Below are 18,971 nucleotides of genomic sequence, written 5' to 3' on the forward strand. Positions count from 1 at the left end.
AGGAGAGAATAGGTGAACTAGAAGATAAAGTTATGGAAAAAGAGGAAGCTGAGAAAAAGAGATAAAAAAATCCAGGAGTATGAGGGGAAAATTAGAGAATTAAGTGATACACTAAAAAGAAATAATATACGCATAATTGGTATCCCAGAGGAGGAAGAGAGAGGGAAAGGTGCTGAAGGGGTACTTGAAGAAATAATAGCTGAGAACTTCCCTGAACTGGGGAAGGAAAAAGGCATTGAAATCCAAGAGGCACAGAGAACTCCCTTCAGACGTAACTTGAATCGATCTTCTGCACGACATATCATAGTGAAACTGGCAAAACACAAGGATAAAGAGAAAATTCTGAAAGCAGCAAGGGGTAAACGTGCCCTCACATATAAAGGGAGACCTATTAGACTCGTGACTGATCTCTCTTTTGAAACTTGGCAGGCCAGAAAGAATTGGCACGAGATTTTCAGGGTGCTAGACAGAAAAAATATGCAGCCAAGAATCCTTTATCCAGCAAGTCTGTCATTTAGAATAGAAGGAGAGATAAAGGTCTTCCCAAACAAACAAAAACTGAAGGAATTTGTCACCACTAAACCAGCCCTACAAGAGATCCTAAGGGGGACCCTGTGAGACAAAGTCCCAGAGACATCACTATAAGCATAAAACATACAGACATCACAATGACTCTAAACCCGTATCTTTCTATAATAACACTGAATGTAAATGGACTAAATGCGCCAACCAAAAGACATAGGGTATCAGAATGGATAAAAAAACAAGACCCATCTATTTGCTGTCTACAAGAGACTCATTTTAGACCTGAGGACACCTTTAGATTGAGAGTGAGGGGATGGAGAACTATTTATCATGCGACTGGAAGCCAAAAGAAAGCTGGAGTAGCCATACTTATATCAGACAAACTAGACTTTAAATTAAAGGCTGTAACAAGAGATGAAGAAGGACATTATATAATAGTTACAGGGTCTATCCATCAGGAAGAGCTAACAATTATAAATGTCTATGCACCGAATACCGGAGCCCCCAAATATATAAAACAATTACTCATCAACATAAGCAACCTTATTGATAAGAATGTGGTACGGGGCGCCTGGGTGGCGCAGTCGGTTAAGCGTCCGACTTCAGCCAGGTCACGATCTCGCGGTCCGTGAGTTCGAGCCCCGCATCGGGCTCTGGGCTGATGGCTCAGAGCCTGGAGCCTGTTTCTGATTCTGTGTCTCCCTCTCTCTCTGCCCCTCCCCCGTTCATGCTCTGTCTCTCTCTGTCCCAAAAATAAATAAACGTTGAAAAAAAAAAATTAAAAAAAAAAAAAAGAATGTGGTAATTGCAGGGGACTTTAATACACCACTTACAGAAATGGATAGATCATCTAGACACACGGTCAATAAAGAAACAAGGGCCCTGAATGAGACACTGGATCAGATGGACTTGACAGATATATTTAGAACTCTGCATCCCAAAGCAACAGAATATACTTTCTTCTCGAGTGCACATGGAACATTCTCCAAGATAGATCATATACTGGGTCACAAAACAGCCCTTCATAAGTTTACAAGAATTGAAATTATACCATGCTTACTTTCAGACCACAATGCTATGAAGCTTGAAATCAACTACAGAAAAAAGTCTGGAAAACCTCCAAAAGCATGGAGGTTAAAGAACACCCTACTAACGAATGAGTGGGTCAACCAGACAATTAGAGAAGAAATTAAAAAATATATGGAAACAAACGAAAATGAAAATACAACAATCCAAACGCTTTGGGATGCAGCAAAGGCAGTCCTGAGAGGAAAATACATTGCAATCCAGGCCTATCTCAAGAAACAAGAAAAATCCCAAATACAAAATCTAACAGCACACCTAAAGGAACTAGAAGCAGAACAGCAAAGGCAGCCTAAGCCCAGCAGAAGGAGAGAAATAATAAAGATCAGAGCAGAAATAAACAATACAGAAACTAAAAAAACTGTAGAGCAGATCAATGAAACCAAGAGTTGGTTTTTTGAAAAAATAAACAAAATTGACAAACCTCTAGCCAGGCTTCTCAAAAAGAAAAGGGAGATGACCCAAATAGATAAAATCATGAATGAAAATGGAATTATTACAACCAATCCCTCAGAGATACAAACAATTATCAGGGAATACTATGAAAAATTATATGCCAACAAATTGGACAACCTGGAAGAAATGGAAGAATTCCTGAACACCCACACTCTTCCAAAACTCAATCAGGAGGAAATAGAAAGCTTGAACAGACCCATAACCAGTGAAGAAATTGAATCGGTTATCAAAAATCTCCCAACAAATAAGAGTCCAGGACCAGATGGCTTCCCAGGGGAGTTCTACCAGACGTTTAAAGCAGAGATAATACCTATCCTTCTCAAGCTATTCCAAGAAATAGAAAGGGAAGGAAAACTTCCAGACTCATTCTATGAAGCCAGTATCACTTTGATTCCTAAACCAGACAGAGACCCAGTAAAAAAAGAGAACTACAGGCCAATATCCCTGATCAATATGGATGCAAAAATTCTCAATAAGGTACTAGCAAATCGAATTCAACGGCATATAAAAAGAATTATTCACCATGATCAAGTGGGATTCATTCCTGGGATGCAGGGCTGGTTCAACATTCGCAAATCAATCAACGTCATACATCACATTAACAAAAAAAAAGAGAAGAACCATATGATCCTGTCAATTGATGCAGAAAAGGCCTTCGACAAAATCCAGCACCCTTTCTTAATAAAAACCCTTGAGAAAGTCGGGATAGAAGGAACATACTTAAAGATCATAAAAGCCATTTATGAAAAGCCCACAGCTAACATCATCCTCAATGGGGAAAAACTGAGAGCTTTTTCCCTGAGATCAGGAACACGACAAGGATGCCCACTCTCACCGCTGCTGTTTAACATAGTGCTGGAAGTTCTAGCATCAGCAATCAGACAACAAAAGGAAATCAAAGGCATCAAAATTGGCAAAGATGAAGTCAAGCTTTCGCTTTTTGCAGATGACATGATATTATACATGGAAAATCCGATAGACTCCACCAAAAGGCTGCTAGAACTGATACATGAATTCAGCAAAGTTGCAGGATACAAAATCAATGTACAGAAATCAGTTGCATTCTTATACACTAACAATGAAGCAACAGAAAGACAAATAAAGAAACTGATCCCATTCACAATTGCACCAAGAAGCATAAAATACCTAGGAATAAATCTAACCAAAGATGTAAAGGATCTGTATGCTGAAAACTATAGAAAGCTTATGAAGGAAATTGAAGAAGATTTAAAGAAATGGAAAGACATTCCCTGCTCATGGATTGGAAAAATAAATATTGTCAAAATGTCAATACTACCCAAAGCTATCTACACATTCAATGCAATCCCAATCAAAATTGCACCAGCATTCTTCTCGAAACTAGAACAAGCAATCCTAAAATTCATATGGAACCACAAAAGGCCCCGAATAGCCAAAGGAATTTTGAAGAAGAAGACCAAAGCAGGAGGCATCACAATCCCAGACTTTAACCTCTACTACAAAGCTGTCATCATCAAGACAGCATGGTATTGGCACCAAAACAGACACATAGACCAATGGAATAGAATAGAAACCCCAGAACTAGACCCACAAACGTATGGCCAACTCATCTTTGACAAAGCAGGAAAGAACATCCAATGGAAAAAAGACAGCCTCTTTAACAAATGGTGCTGGGAGAACTGGACAGCAACATGCAGAAGGTTGAAACTAGACCACTTTCTCACACCATTCACAAAAATAAACTCAAAATGGATAAAGGACCTAAATGTGAGACAGGAAACCATCAAAACCTTAGAGAAGAAAGCAGGAAAAGACCTCTCTGACCTCAGCCGTAGCAATCTCTTACTCGACACATCCCCAAAGGCAAGGGAATTAAAAGCAAAAGTGAATTACTGGGACCTTATGAAGATAAAAAGCTTCTGCACAGCCAAGGAAACAACCAACAAAACTAAAAGGCAACCAACGGAATGGGAAAAGATATTCGCAAATGACATATCGGACAAAGGGCTAGTATCCAAAATCTATAAAGAGCTCACCAAACTCCACACCCAAAAAACAAATAACCCAGTGAAGAAATGGGCAGAAAACATGAATAGACACTTCTCTAAAGAAGACATCCAGATGGCCAACAGGCACATGAAAAGATGTTCAGCGTCGCTCCTTATCAGGGAAATACAAATCAAAACCACACTCAGGTATCACCTCACGCCAGTCAGAGTGGCCAAAATGAACAAATCAGGAGACTATAGATGCTGGAGAGGATGTGGAGAAACGGGAACCCTCTTGCACTGTTGGTGGGAATGCAAATTGGTGCAGCCACTCTGGAAAGCAGTGTGGAGGTTCCTCAGAAAATTAAAAATAGACCTACCCTATGACCCAGCAATAGCACTGCTAGGAATTTACCCAAGGGATACAGGAGCACTGATGCATAGGGCCACTTGTACCCCAATGTTCATAGCAGCACTCTCAACAATAGCCAAATTATGGAAAGAGCCTAAATGTCCATCAACCGATGAATGGATAAAGAAATTGTGGTTTATATACACAATGGAATATTACGTGGCAATGAGAAAAAATGAAATATGGCCTTTTGTAGCAACGTGGATGGAACTGGAGAGTGTGATGCTAAGTGAAATAAGCCATACAGAGAAAGACAGATACCATATGGTTTCACTCTTATGTGGACCCTGAGAAACTCAACAGGAACCCATGGGGGAGGGGAAGGAAAAAAAAAAAAAGAGGTTAGAATGGGAGAGAGCCAAAGCATAAGAGACTGTTAAAAACTGAGAACAAACTGAGGGTTGATGGGGGGTGGGAGGGAGGAGAGGGTGGGTGATGGGTGTTGAGGAGGGCACCTTTTGGGATGAGCACTGGGTGTTGTATGGAAACCAATTTGTCAATAAATTTCATAAAAAAAAAAAAAAGAAATTCCTGGATCAATACATCTCCCAAGGAAATAATAAGTAATACTGAGGAAAGAATATTAATTTTAATTCTCTAATTCACTGTGAACAAGAACAAACACCATGCAATAAAATGCATGTTATTTGAGAGTACCGAAGTTAGGAAAACTGATAAGTAATATGGCAGAAATTTCCTAAAGCATGTTTATTGTCAATTCTGAATTACCTAAGGAAGCAAATGACCCCTTTAATATGAAGAAATTACCTGAAAAGTGTTTGTCTAAGGCGGTGTGAATTCTATATGGTTTTTTTGGTAACCAAAAGTGGAAAAAGAGGAACACCTGAGTGGCTCAAGGCTAAGTGTAGGGCTTTTGGTTTGGGATAAGGTCATGATTTCACGGTTTCATGAGTGGAAGCCCCTGTTGGGGTCTTTGCTGATAGTGCGGAGCCTGCTTGGGATTCTCTGTCTCCCTTCTCTGCACCTACCCCACTCACACTTTGTCTCTTTCAAAAAAAAATAAAAAGTCTTAAAAAAAAAAAGAGTGGAATAAGAGAGAACTAGAAAAAGCAGCAGATGGAATCCCACTGAATGAGTCAGAGGAGTGGGAGACGTAAGGGTCAGGGTGATAGGGAAATGCCAAAGTCCTGTCAACATCAAGCACATGGCCTCTGCCTGCATTGTCTCCACCTCCCTCGATAGCCCATTTCAAGATAACTCTCCATCGATTATGGCCATTGCCCGGATTTGGCTAGTTTGTGATTTTTCACAATACAAATAGAAAGCTTTCTTTCTAAACCCAGAGAGTAGAACCTTGGGATGTTCCAAAAGAAAGCAGAAACTTAACTAGATTATCCAAGACTACACTCCCCCAGCCAACTACGATATTGATGAGGGGGAAACCAAGTTGGTGCAAAGAAACGAGACTAGGAGTAGAGCTTATCTAAAGGAAAGTTAAAGATCAAAATAAAATGTGAAAGTATTTGTTAGATATGAAGTGAGATTTATGAGCAATCTCCTCTGTAGTTTGGTTAGTAGAATGATCTCTATGTATAGGACAAATTTTAGTCTGGGGAGCACCAGAACTTCAAAATCAGAAAGTCTAAGAAAGAACAGTTTAAAAATGAAGAAATACACCTCAAATATTTAATAGAAAGAAATGTTCACAGTATGCATTCTATAATGGAGAAAGTAGTTTATTTAGCTTTTTGTGAATAGCTACCAGGATTTAGAAGCTTCTTACCAATGTTTAAAAATTATTAGAGCAGGGGCACCTGGGTGGCTCAGTCAGTTAAGCATCTGACTTTGGCCTAGGTCATGATCTCACGGTTTGTGAGTTCAAGCCCCACCTTGGGCTCTGTGTTGACAGCTCAGAGCCTGGAGCCTGCTTCGGATTCTGTGTCTCCTTCTCTCTCTGCCCCTCCCCTACTTGTGCTCTGTCTTTCTCTATCAAAAATGAATAAATTAAAAAATTTTTTTTAATTATTATATCAGCTGATTTTTCTGAGAACTTCTAAATAAGTGAACATAAAAAGAAAACTCACACGTACTAGAAAACAAAATTTTATTTTTTATTTCTTTATTTTATTTTTATTATTTTTTTTTTAGAGACAGAGACAAAGGGAGAGAGTGTGAGTGGAGGAGAGGGGCAGAGGAAGAGAGAGAATCCCAAGAAGGCTCCTCACTCAGCACAGAGCTTGATGTGGAGCATGATCCCCCAACCCTGGGATCATGACCTGAGCCAAATCAAGAGTTGGACACTCAACTGACTGAGCCACTCAGGTGCCCTAGAAGCAAAACCTTTCTAAGAAACCATCATATTTACACAACCTTATCAGAGAACACTTCTTTAATTCGTTGGGATTAATCCCTTGAAATACTTTTTGTTTGAACTTTGTGATTTTTTTAGTTAGATTGCATCCAGGATGTTATTTTACTTACTTATTCACAAATACTTTTGAGACCCTGTGTGCCTACATATCTAGACCCTGGTGCTATCTCGCTGAACAAAACTAATAAAAACAAAAAAACAAAAAACAAAAAACAAAACCTGTCCCCTCATGGAGCCTGCATTCTAGTGATTTAAGTAACTCAGGAAGCATCAGAAGAATCAAATTCTACGTAGTCAAAAATGGGACAAGCTCCCCCCTTTTTTTGATAGCTATAGAACACATTTTTCTTTAATATAAAACCATTTTTCAAATACTATCACTTTCTTATTTTGAGCTCTATCAAAAGAAAGAACTAAATAAGGGCCTCTGTTTTCCTACGTAAATAGTGTTGAAATGTTTTGCTCCATGTGGTAAGAATTATCGGAACATGAAGAGTAACTAAAACAAAGCAAAAATTTGGGGGAAGAGTATTTATATAAGAGAGAACTGCATCAAGATACTTTTAGTGGTGCCAAGACACAAAGTTTAAACCACCATAAAGAAATAACGCGTCTAAGGTCTGAAGAAATGGAGATGTGCTGTCCTGAGCAGGACTAGCGTATAATGTTCACAGAGGTCTAAAACGCTAATGAATTTTGTTATGTGACACCTCAAAGTATAGCTGTCTAAATTATCAAGTTCATTTATTAGGAAGCAAATTCAGTCAACCAAACAAATGTTTGGGTATGACATTTTGAATTATTAGCTTTGTTCCATAAATATTGTCATCTCTTCCCGTCTTATATTTACTCAAATCTCTTCACACACAATTATTCTTTGGGTCCCGGGTCCCAGCGTTCCAGCTTCCCTTCCGGACTCTTATTTCCTCTGCATCCTGACATCCTGTTCCAGACCGCCTGCCTCCTACACACACACACACACACACACACACACACACACACACACAAAGGGCATCTCTAATTTCATAATGCATTTGATAACCACATATTTAAGAATATGTATATGTTATGAATAGCTCTATGTGCCTAGAAAATACACACACACAGAGAACATCTTTCTAATGTCTATTTAACACACTTTTGCAAAAGTTAAAACTCTGTTATCGATACTACATTTGAAAACAGAATATAATTTTTAGGAACACAGTAGAAACTGAAACCTTTCTTCAAATATACATTTTTTCCCTTAGCCAGTGGTTGAGAAACTTCTGAACATCCTGAAAAATATTCCCCCACAATCTTAGTCTACTCAGCAAATTAATATGTTTGGTTTAAAGCAGATGCAGGGGACACCTGGGTGGCTTAGTTGGTTAAGCATTCAACTTCAGCTCAGGTTATGATCTCACGGTTCAGTTCACGAGTGAGTTTTTGCCCCTCATTGGGCTTTGAGCTGACAGTGCAGAGCCTGCATCAGATTCTCTGTCTCCCTCTCTCTCTCTGCCTCTCCCAGCTCACACTCTTTCTCTCTCAAAAATAAATAAATAAGCATTAAAAAAATAAATAAAGCAGATTCAGAATTTCATGTATTATTTCACTGCTTACAAGTACAGGTACAGTTTGCTTTGCAGCATATATAAGATATTGGAAGCATTTGTAAATGGTACAGACTTTAAATGTGTGGAATCAAATTGAATAAACCCATCTTGTGATGACAGTGACTGATCACTGTTATTTATGATTTTCTTTCTCACTCAGTCCTTCCTCTTTCTCTTGTCTCCTTCCTTCTTTCCTTCCTTCCTTCCTTCCTTCCTTCCTTCCTTCCTTCCTTCCTTCCTTCCTTCCTTCTCTCTCTCTCCTTGCCATTCTTCCTTCTCTTTCTATAAGCAGATTGTACCTATGGGTAACAAGGTATGGGTTTAATTTTTTAGAAAATGAAGAGCATGGATTTGGGGGTAGACTATCTGGAATTGAAATTCAACCCTGCCGCTTGCCAGCTGTGCAAGCTTGAGGAAGTTTGTTAACTTCTCTGTATCTCATTTCTAAAAAATATTCATTTTTGAGAAAGAGTACGTGTGAGCAGGGGAGAGGCAGAGAGAGAGAGCAGGACAGAGGATCTGAAGCAGGCGCTGTGCTGACAATAGAGAGCTCCATGCAGGGCTCAATATCGGGAACCATGAGATCATGACCTGACTCGAAGTCAGACACTTAACCGACTGAGCCACCCAGGCACCCCTCTGTGTCTCACCTTGTATCACTTATAACATGTGGGTAAAATTAATCATTATCTTATAGGATTGAGCTCATACTTACAAAGCCCTTAAAGATTGGCACTAGGAAGCATGATATAAGTACATGCTAAATAAAACAAGTTCACAGGCCTAAAGACAAAACTATTCTTCCCTCCTGGAAATAATTTCCCAAGAACAAAACCATGGAATGTTAGTCAAGCCACCCAGTATTTTTGTTTCTGTTGTCCAATGCACCTGTTCTTGCATGGCAAATATACTTTCTCAAGAAATTGAAACTGATTCCTTTTTGCCTATTTAATTCACACTGGTAAACAAGAACTCCAGAAGTTACCTACTGTTTCCATTCCATTGGTTGTTAATGAAAGGGAGTATTCCTTCTGAATTAGATGTCAGTGGAGAAGTAGCAGGGAAAAGGAGAAAAGTACAGCAGAAGTGACTGAAAGTAAAATACAGGAGAGCTGAAAAAAAAAACATTGAAAAACCCTGTAATTAAAAGCATGCAAAGGGTGCTGTTGACCTCAGCTGACTCCAATAACACGGTTACAAGAGAAGTGGTCTACTCCAGCATGTCGTTAACCGTAAATACAGAGGTGAAGAGTTCCAGAAAAAAAGAACATCAAAGGGAAAGACCGAGGAGACGAAGGGGCCCCACCCAACCTCCCTGGATGAGCTGGGTTTAACATAATTTTCCAGCAGACTAACCAAACCAGCAGCTTTGACCCTAAGTGTGAATTTTCACCAACTCTGGCAGACGAGCCTCCAAGTGGAGTTACGGCAGTTGCCTGGGATCAAGGCGCACCCTGAAATTAGAGATAGACATTACATTCCCTTGTCTCTTGAGTGACGACTGCTTGAGACCCTTGAGTAGGACTTGTATGAATAAAGCCCCTCTCAGACTTGCAGACCCCCCCAAGGCTTTTGACATCACTTGCAAAACACTCACTTTCCTATGAGCAGCATCGCATCGCCCTCTGACCTAATAGAAAGATCTAGTTCCTGAGAGACTTCTGAAATAGATATTCATTTATAAGAAAGTTAAAATACAAGTCTATGGACCTAGGAAATCATTTTGAACTAATCATTAATTCTGGAAATGTAAAATGCAAATATTGGGGGTTATTTTTTTATTGCTTCTTAATTTCTAACTTACTAAATCACTATTCATTCAATGCCTATTCTCAAAAAAAAGGAGTAAAATGTGTAGCAAGAAAAAAAAGTCAAAAAGTATTTTTATTTATTATCTATATATTTGCCAAGAAAAGGAGATCAGGAGAAACGTAACTTCTCTGTGTGGCAGAGATTGGTGGCTTCCTATGGTATGCTGACAATACAGTGTCACTCTTAGGATATATAAATCCCCTTACCTGTAACCCACCACCAGTCTTGCCCTGAACGTCTCCATTTCTAAGCATGAAATCTTTCCAATTAATTAATTTAAATTATGAAAGCTGTCTGGCACACAAAATGACAAAGAATAATAGAAAACACTTTCAGATGAATATGGGCAACTGAACACTTGATTTGCCTGGACTCCCTCCTTCCTGAAACTCACTAACACAAATTTTTCAAAGCCCTAAACCCCCAAAGGAAAAGAGAATGCAAAGGGGGAAAAGAGCAGGCAACTCGTGGAAGCCATAAAGCATCTAAATCATTGGAAACGACTTAGCAGATCTGAGAAAACTAAAACCTAACCTGGCAATAGAGAAAGTCCCAGAAAAAGGTGACTTAAACCCCAGAATCTCCAAATGGCCTAGCCCTACGGACTTCAGTTACTCCTGCAAGTGTAGCTGACTGGTGGGGAGAACAGTGAAACTATGAAGGGTGGTGTTTGCAAATTCTGGAAGCCGGAGGCAACCACATCCCCTCTCTTCCACTCAGCCAGGCCTAAGGACCCTCTTTTGCTCCAGCCCCATACTGAAGATTTACTCTGCAGAAAGGGTAGCAGAGCAACTCTAAATGGGGAAGGGGGTGAGGGGACCAGGCGGTGCTGAGGGCAGGAGTCTTGGAAGGAAAGAGGATGAATAAGTGAAGTGCAGAATGTCAGATGACAGTCCTCTTTCCACTAGCTTCTAGAACCCTGAGAATTGACTTAAACCCTCCAGACAGAAGGTTATTCACTGGAGAATGTATTCAGCCTAAAGATACTCATGTTGAGGACTCCCCAGTAAAACTGCCCAGTCAGATCACCCCACCATGAAGACCATGGTGTACAAATCCAGCTAGGTTCTAGAACTTTAACTTGAACTCCAGGGCTTTTGGTATGAGTGAAATGCAAAGGATCACAGGGTATTTGAGGAAATTCTCTGCTATTCTAAAATGAAAGAGACCAAAGGAGGGAAAAAAAAAGAAAACAAAACAAATCATCAAAACAATGCAACTTGAGGAAACTGAAACTATTCCTGATAAAACAAAATACAACAAAAATCTATCATTAATGTCCTCAGAGAGCTAAGAAATAATATAGCATCTGTGAGATAATAGCAGGATGCCATTAAGAAGGAACAATCAGATAATAAAAGGAGTCTGGGAGATTAAAAATAAAATACCATAAAAGAAAAGCTCAAGAGAAGACTTGGAAGATAATATTGAAAAAAAAAAACAAAAAACAAAAAAACCTAGAAAAAAAATAAAACAAAAAAAAAGAGAGAAAGATGAAAATAAGATGCTAAATAACTATTTTTAAGAACACCAAATCAGCAAAGAAGTTTCTATATGAATAATAGAAGTTCCAGAAATAGAAAGGAGAACAATTTGATTGGAGAGGAGAATTACCAAGAAAATTTCCCAGAGGGCATGTGGCTGGCTCAGTAGGTGGAACATGGAACTCTTGATATTGAGGTTGTGAGTTCAAGCACCATGTTGGGTATACAGATAAACTTAAAATAAAATCTTAAAAAAAAAAAAAAGAAAGAAAGAAAAGAAAATATCTGAGAACTGTAGACATGGGGCCACTGGGCTAAGAACTACACCAAACATCATCATCATGAAGTCACTAAACATGGGGTGAAAACAATCTAAAAACTGCCAGAGAGGGGAGCCTGAGTGGCTCAGTCAATTAAGCATCAAACTTTAGCTCAGGTCATGATCTCATGGTTTCTGAGTTCAAGCCCTACATCGGGCTCTGTGCTGTCACAGCACAGAGCCTGCTTGGGATCTTCTGCCCCTCCGTCTCTCCCTGCCCCTGCCCTGCTCATGCTCTCTTCTCTCAAAAATAAATAGGCATTTAAAAAAAAAAAAAAAGGAAAAGGAAATTGCCAGAGAAAAGTGAAGCATTGCATAAAAGGGTGAGAGTCAGATTGGTTCAAACTGCCCAGTGGCTGACTGGAAGCCTGAAGTCATTAGAGCAAAGCCATCAAATTTCTCATGGAAGATTATTTCCCACCTAAATTAGACCCAACAAATGAATAGTTAAGGATGAGGGTACCAAGAAAGAACCTACCAACTTGAGGAATCTCAGAAATTCATATCCTTTGCATCTAAAACGAGAAAGAGGATGGTTATGGAGCCATGAATCAGAATCTGAGACACGGGAGAGACAAAGGGCGACCCCCCGCCCCCCACCAGAATTTGATGGAGAGAGATCCAGAGATGACAACTGTCATAGAAGGAAATCAATCCACATTGGCACAGAACAGAAGCCTCCAGAAGAACCTCCAAAACTCTGAAACTGACAGGGTACCTGATGTGTTCAAGGTATTGAGGGAATTTATACTTCTGGGATAATTTAAGGATAGATATATGACAAATACATAGGACACTAAGTGAACAACGTACATAGGGCAAAAAGTAAAAATTTTGGCTTTTACATTTAGGTCTGTGAGCCATTTGAATTCCATTTCCATTTGAATTAATTTTTGTGTGTGGTGTGAGATAAGGGTCTAGATTTTCCTTGTGCATGTAGTCAATTGTCACAGCATTAATTTTTGAAAGGACTATCCTTTCTCCCCAAGGAATTACCTTTGCACTATTGTTGAATATCAGTTCACCATAAATGTAAATCTTTGTTATGGGACTTCATATTTTGTCTCATAAATCTACAGGCCTATTATTATGCCCATACTACATTGTCTTCATTATTGTAGTTTTATATATTCTTTGAAGTCAGGAGTTCTAAGTTCTCCAACTCCTTTTTTTCTTTTTCAAAACTGTTCTAGACATTCTGGTCTTTTGCATTTGCAAATATATTTTAGGATCAGGTTGTCAATTTCTGCAATTCTTTTGCTAGGGAGGGTTTGGGGAAAATTGCCATCTCAACACTGTGTCTTCTAATCCATAAGCGTGAAATGTCTCTCCATTTATTTAGATCTGCTATACATTTTCTAAACCAAGTTTTGTTTTTTTTTATCTACCTATCTGGTACTTTTTTTGTGAGAGATTGCATGTGTGTACATGTGGCACACAAGTATGGGAGGGGCAGAGGGAGAGGGAGAGGGAGAATCTTAAGTAGGTTCCAGGACCTGAACTGAAATCGAGAGCCTGACACTTAACTGACTGAGCCACCCAGACATCCCTGTCTTGCACTCTTTTATTAAGCTTATTTTGAAGTTTTTAATTCTTTTTGATAAAATTGTGAATGGAATTGTTTTCTTAATTTTATTTTGAGATTGTTGGTGGAATATAGAAGTCAAAATGAATTTTGTGTGTTGATCTCATGTCCAACCTTGCCGAACTTGTTTATTAATTCTAAGGGCATCCCTAGGGCTTTCTGGATACAGGATCATGTCCTCTGAATAAATACAATTTCACTTCTCCATTCCAAGGTGGATGTCTTTTATTTCTTATAAGAACTTCCAACAGTATTGAGTACAAGTAATGAGAGTGGATATCCTTGCCTTGTTCCTGCTCTTAGGGAAGAGCATTCAGTCTTTCTCCACTAAATATGATGTTAGCTGTAGGTGTTTCATAAGTGTCCTTTATCAAGCTGAGAAAATTTTTTTCTACCTATGATCTGTTGAGATATTTTTATAATAAGTGGTATTAATTTTGTCAATTGTCAATGCCTTTTCTGTGCTTATTGAAATGATCATACGGTGTTTTTTCCAGTGTTATGGTTGCTTTCTAGGGACAGGATTCGCTTATCTCCTCACTCTGACATGCATTAAGTAGGAGGCCAATGAGATTGTAATTTTGATTATTAGTATTTATTCCTAGTTTATTATTACTTATTCCTAGCACACAAAGAAACAAAGCTTTGTCAGTATTGTATTTCTTATTAAATCTGACTGATCATTTTTAAAATTTTACTTAGGGGAGAGAGAGAGAGAGAGAGAGAGAGAAAGAGAGAAAGAGAGGCCAAGGGAGAGAGAGGACGAAAGAATACCAAGCAGGCTCCACTCTCAGTGTGGAGGGCAATACAGGGCTCGATCCCATGAGACTAGGATCTTGACATGAGCCAAAATCAAGAATTGGACGCTCAACCAACTGAGCCACCCAGGAACCCCTGACTGATCATTCTTTATATATTTGTTTCATTTTAAAATTCTTTTACTATAATAAAAATAGTTCATTAGATTTTTGTTGTCATAATTGTTGAATCTGAAATCCTGGGTGTTCAATTTTGTAGCTTTTGTTTCTCTTGAGTGTCACTCATAAAGCTTTGTTTCTTTGTGTGCTTTATAATTTTTTAATGTATGCTCATATCTATTAAGCATATACTACATGGGAATCATGGAGGTCATAGTTTGATCCTCAGTTCCTCTAGAGAGGATTTAAGAATTGATTCTGCCAGACACCTCAACACTACTAACTCAAGACCACTTTTTGTAACTTTTCTTTAGTCTGGCGTTCTTGGTGCCTACATGAAGTGGAAATCCAAACCTCAAGCTATGTGAGGGTCTGACTGTGGCTATAAATTCATGAAACAATTTCTTTCCACCAGAACTCAGCCCAGTAAAAATGGCACTTACTGTTTTCCTTTCTCAGTGGGCAGATTTTTCTAGTTCCCCATTTGCTAAGGGTATAACACATTCAGGGTTCCAGCTATACTGTTAGATTCTTATTCCAAAATCTTTCTGAATCTAAGCCTTAGTTATTAATAACTGTTGTAGTTAGGGTGGGGAGTGGGTTAAATGGGTAACGGGCATTAAGGAAGGCACTTTTTGGGATGAGCACTGGGTGTTATATGTTAGAGATGAATCACTGGGTTCTACTCCTGAGGCCAAGACAACACTATCTGTTAACTCACTTGAAAATAAATTAAAAAAGAAAGAACTGCTATAATTAGACTACGCCTCAGACCCAGGAAGATGGAGACTGGTAGGCAAATCCCCTGGGGGTAACTATTAATTCAGTGCAGCTTAGCACTAAGGCTTTTATTTCTTGAATGTACACCTATATATAGGCAGTGGTGTTCTATCTAGATTCCAAAATGGCCTTCAATGATATCTCTCTCTGGTATTGACATTCTTGTATAGTTCCTTCCTACATTCAATCATGATTGTTGCCACAATGTGCCCATTAGGGTAATGTGGAAATGACAATGTGTGTCTTCCAAAGATAGGTCATAAAAACATTGCAGCTGCCATCTTGGCCTCTCTCAGGGATGGCTTGCCCGAAGGCAAACCTGAGTCATGTCATAGGGACATTCAAGCAGCCTGTGGAGAGGGCCACATGGGGGATGAACTGAGGCTTTCCACCCAGCATCAACTTTCCAGCTATGTGAGGGAGCCACCTTGGAAGCAGATGGCAGCTATGTTGCGCCTGAATTCTTGGTTTACCAAAGCTATGAGAGATAATGAACATTTACTATTATTTTAAGCCATTAGGTAATTTGTTACGTAGACATATACAGATCTAATACAGGTGGCATTTATTGTATCATATCCGGCATTTAAAGATGTTTCTAAAGGGAGTGCTCACAATTTTTCAGTCCATCATATTTCTGAGAACAGAAGTATTAGCTATGAAATAAACACAGGTAGGGGCGCCTGGGTGGCGCAGTCGGTTAGGCGTCCGACTTCAGCCAGGTCACGATCTCGCCGTCTGTGAGTTCGAGCCCCGCGTCAGGCTCTGGGCTGATGGCTCGGAGCCTGGAGCCTGTTTCCGATTCTGTGTCTCCCTCTCTCTCTGCCCCTCCCCCGTTCATGCTCTGTCTCTCTCTGTCCCAAAAATAAAAAAATAAAATAAAAAACATTGAAAAAAAAAATAAAAATAAAAAACATTGAAATAAACACAGGTAGCGTCCTGCCTCAAGGCTTTTTCACTTGCTAATCTCTTCCCTGGTCACCTTATCTAAAACTTAAGACCATTGTTTAAACTTCATGTTCTCCTTTACTGCTTTCTTCCCCCTCCTTAACACATCACCATTGAACACACTAATAATTTCATTTATATCTTAAAAATTGCCTGTATTACAACTAGAACATACACTCTATTAAGAGCAAGGATTTTGTCCAGATTCATTTACTGCTGTGACTCATGACCCAGGAATAGTGCCTGGCAAATAATAAGTGTCTAATAAATATTTGTAGAATGAATAAAGAAGCAGATGAAATTTTAGACTGAACTTCTTTCATATTATCTTGATAAAACCTTCATCTATTGTAGTCTGCTATCTCCTCAAAGCTTTCATAATCCCCAGTAGTATCAGCCATGAAATCACAGTTCTCCAGATCTGGAGGTGGAGCGTGCCATGTTCTCCCTCCCATTCATTTCTATTCCTCGTAATGTCTGTAGCACTCATCTGACTCTTAATTGCTGAAAATGTTTGGCTAGTAAAGTCCGAGTTTCACATTTTTCTAGAAAGGGTTTGCTCTGATGCAAGTTTTCTATCTCTTACCTGCTTCTTGAGAAATTTTATTTATATAGAACAAACTTCCATATTGAAACCAACCCTTTTCAGACCTCTAAAATGAGAAAGGGGGTATAAATTTCACAACCAGATCTTTTATCTGCCTCCAGCATTTTCTCTGTTACCTCCCTTAATTTTTTAACTTAGACACTGTGAGCCCTGTTCCTCTTAATATTGAACTTAAAAAATCAGACTCCTACACAAAGTAACATTAGAAAACTCCAGCAAGAAGCTCAATGCAAAGGCTTTTAAGAATTTTATTCTTCCTTGCATACTTAGCCAAAATGGTCTTTTTTATGTTAGTTTAAATTCCATAAAAAGATTATGTTTATTTGGTTATTCTTCACTAAAAAAGGAAAAGTTGTGTTTGTTATTGTAAGTATTAGAGTGCGGAAGAATGCTAGAGTTTCTAAGTAACAAGAATGTGACCTAATTAGACTTATTCCTTGTTTTCGCTCTTACAGATTTTTGTTGTGCCAGCACACTGATCAAAGCATACCTACTTATTGTATTAAAAAGAATACAGAGGAACAGTTGATTTTTAACTTAAGCAATATTGTCTTCATAAATATTACTAGGAAATATTTGCTTGGCTAGAGTATGAAGAACAAGAGCACAAGCAGTGGGAAGGGTCAGAGAGAGAGAGGCATGGAATCCGAGCTTCAGGCTCTGAGCTGTCAGTGCAGAACACGACGCGGGGCTCAAACCTACGAACTGTGAGATCATGACCTGAGCCAAAGTGAGACAGCTAGCCAACTGAGCCACCCAGGCACCCCTGTGATTGTCAATTTAAATGGAACATGTTTGCAATTCATGACTTCCTATAAAACTTCTCAAATTCCCCTTTCTTTGAGAGAGTCATATTTTGTTTTACTGAGACCAACTTGCCCCTTCCGAAATGAGTTTAGACTGTTTCCAATTCACTAAAGAGAAGTGTTTCAGAGTATACACAGGGGCAAATGGAAGCATGTGTGTGAACAGGCATGGACAGAGGGAGAGTAGATGAGCACAACTTTCATTTGTCATTCTACCTAAAGCCCTGAGATCAAGCTGTCAAGCTTGTATGTTTTCAAGACTTGGGGGGCGCCTGGGTGGCTCAGTCGGTTGAGCGGCCGACTTCGGCTCAGGTCATGATCTCGCAGTCCGTGAGTTCGAGCCCCGCGTCGGGCTCTGCGCTGACAGCTCGGAGCCTGGAGCCTGTTTCGGATTCTGTGTCTCCCTCTCTCTGACCCTCCCCCGTTCATGCTCTGTCTCTCTCTGTCTCAAAAATAAATAAACGTTAAAAAAAATTAAAAAAAAAAAAAAGACTTGGAACATCTTTCACTTAGTTTGTATAAAACCTAAATGTATGTAATTTTCCTGGAAAAAGTTCCCCTGTGCACCTGTGCTGGATATGACACAGTAGTATGTACTCAATAAATGAAATAAATGAAATGAAATGAAATATTTCAATAAAATGAAATATAAAATATATTATATATATATATGTAAAGATAGCAAAGTTGTTAAAGGGATGGAGTATTGCAATTGAAGAGGGGAAAGGTTGTAAGACAACGCCAGACCACAGGTACAGTGGGATGGCAAATGCTTAACATCAAGATATCATACCTTTTAGGTCTCTGGGCCACTGCTTCCATCAAGCTTAAGCGTGAGAAAAGCTCAAGATGTTTTTGCTTAGGGCATCTTCTGAAATACAAGAGAAAGAAGTTTATTTTCTCACCCATGGAGTAGCAGTCCTTTACTCCGGCTCATATTTGCACCCAGCAAGAGTCAATTACTCCTGGATCTGTCCCCACTTTTAAATTGGAAGTCCTGGAACATGAGTGTGTAAGACACATCACTGACCAACTCACTCAGCTGCTCCCTCCAAACCAAAAATGATAAATATGCACCAACTGACTACATATTAGTCACTCAATAAATGTTTTTGGTGGTTGTTTTTTTTTTTTTTGAAGATGGAAGTGAAGAATAAAGGGTGAAAAGCATAAATATAAACATGAATCTCAATCTGTAACTGAACAGCTCATTCTGTTTTGAAGTTATAAAGTTCCAAGTTCAGATTGGTAAAACATCTGTATCCATAATGTATTCTGTTGTGCACAAGATTTAATACCATATTCTGTAACCAGAGAGTCAATATAGGTTAACTGAGTAAAAT

The sequence above is a fragment of the Prionailurus bengalensis genome, chromosome B2 (assembly GCF_016509475.1).
Source record: "Prionailurus bengalensis isolate Pbe53 chromosome B2, Fcat_Pben_1.1_paternal_pri, whole genome shotgun sequence".
Classification (NCBI taxonomy): domain Eukaryota; kingdom Metazoa; phylum Chordata; class Mammalia; order Carnivora; family Felidae; genus Prionailurus; species Prionailurus bengalensis.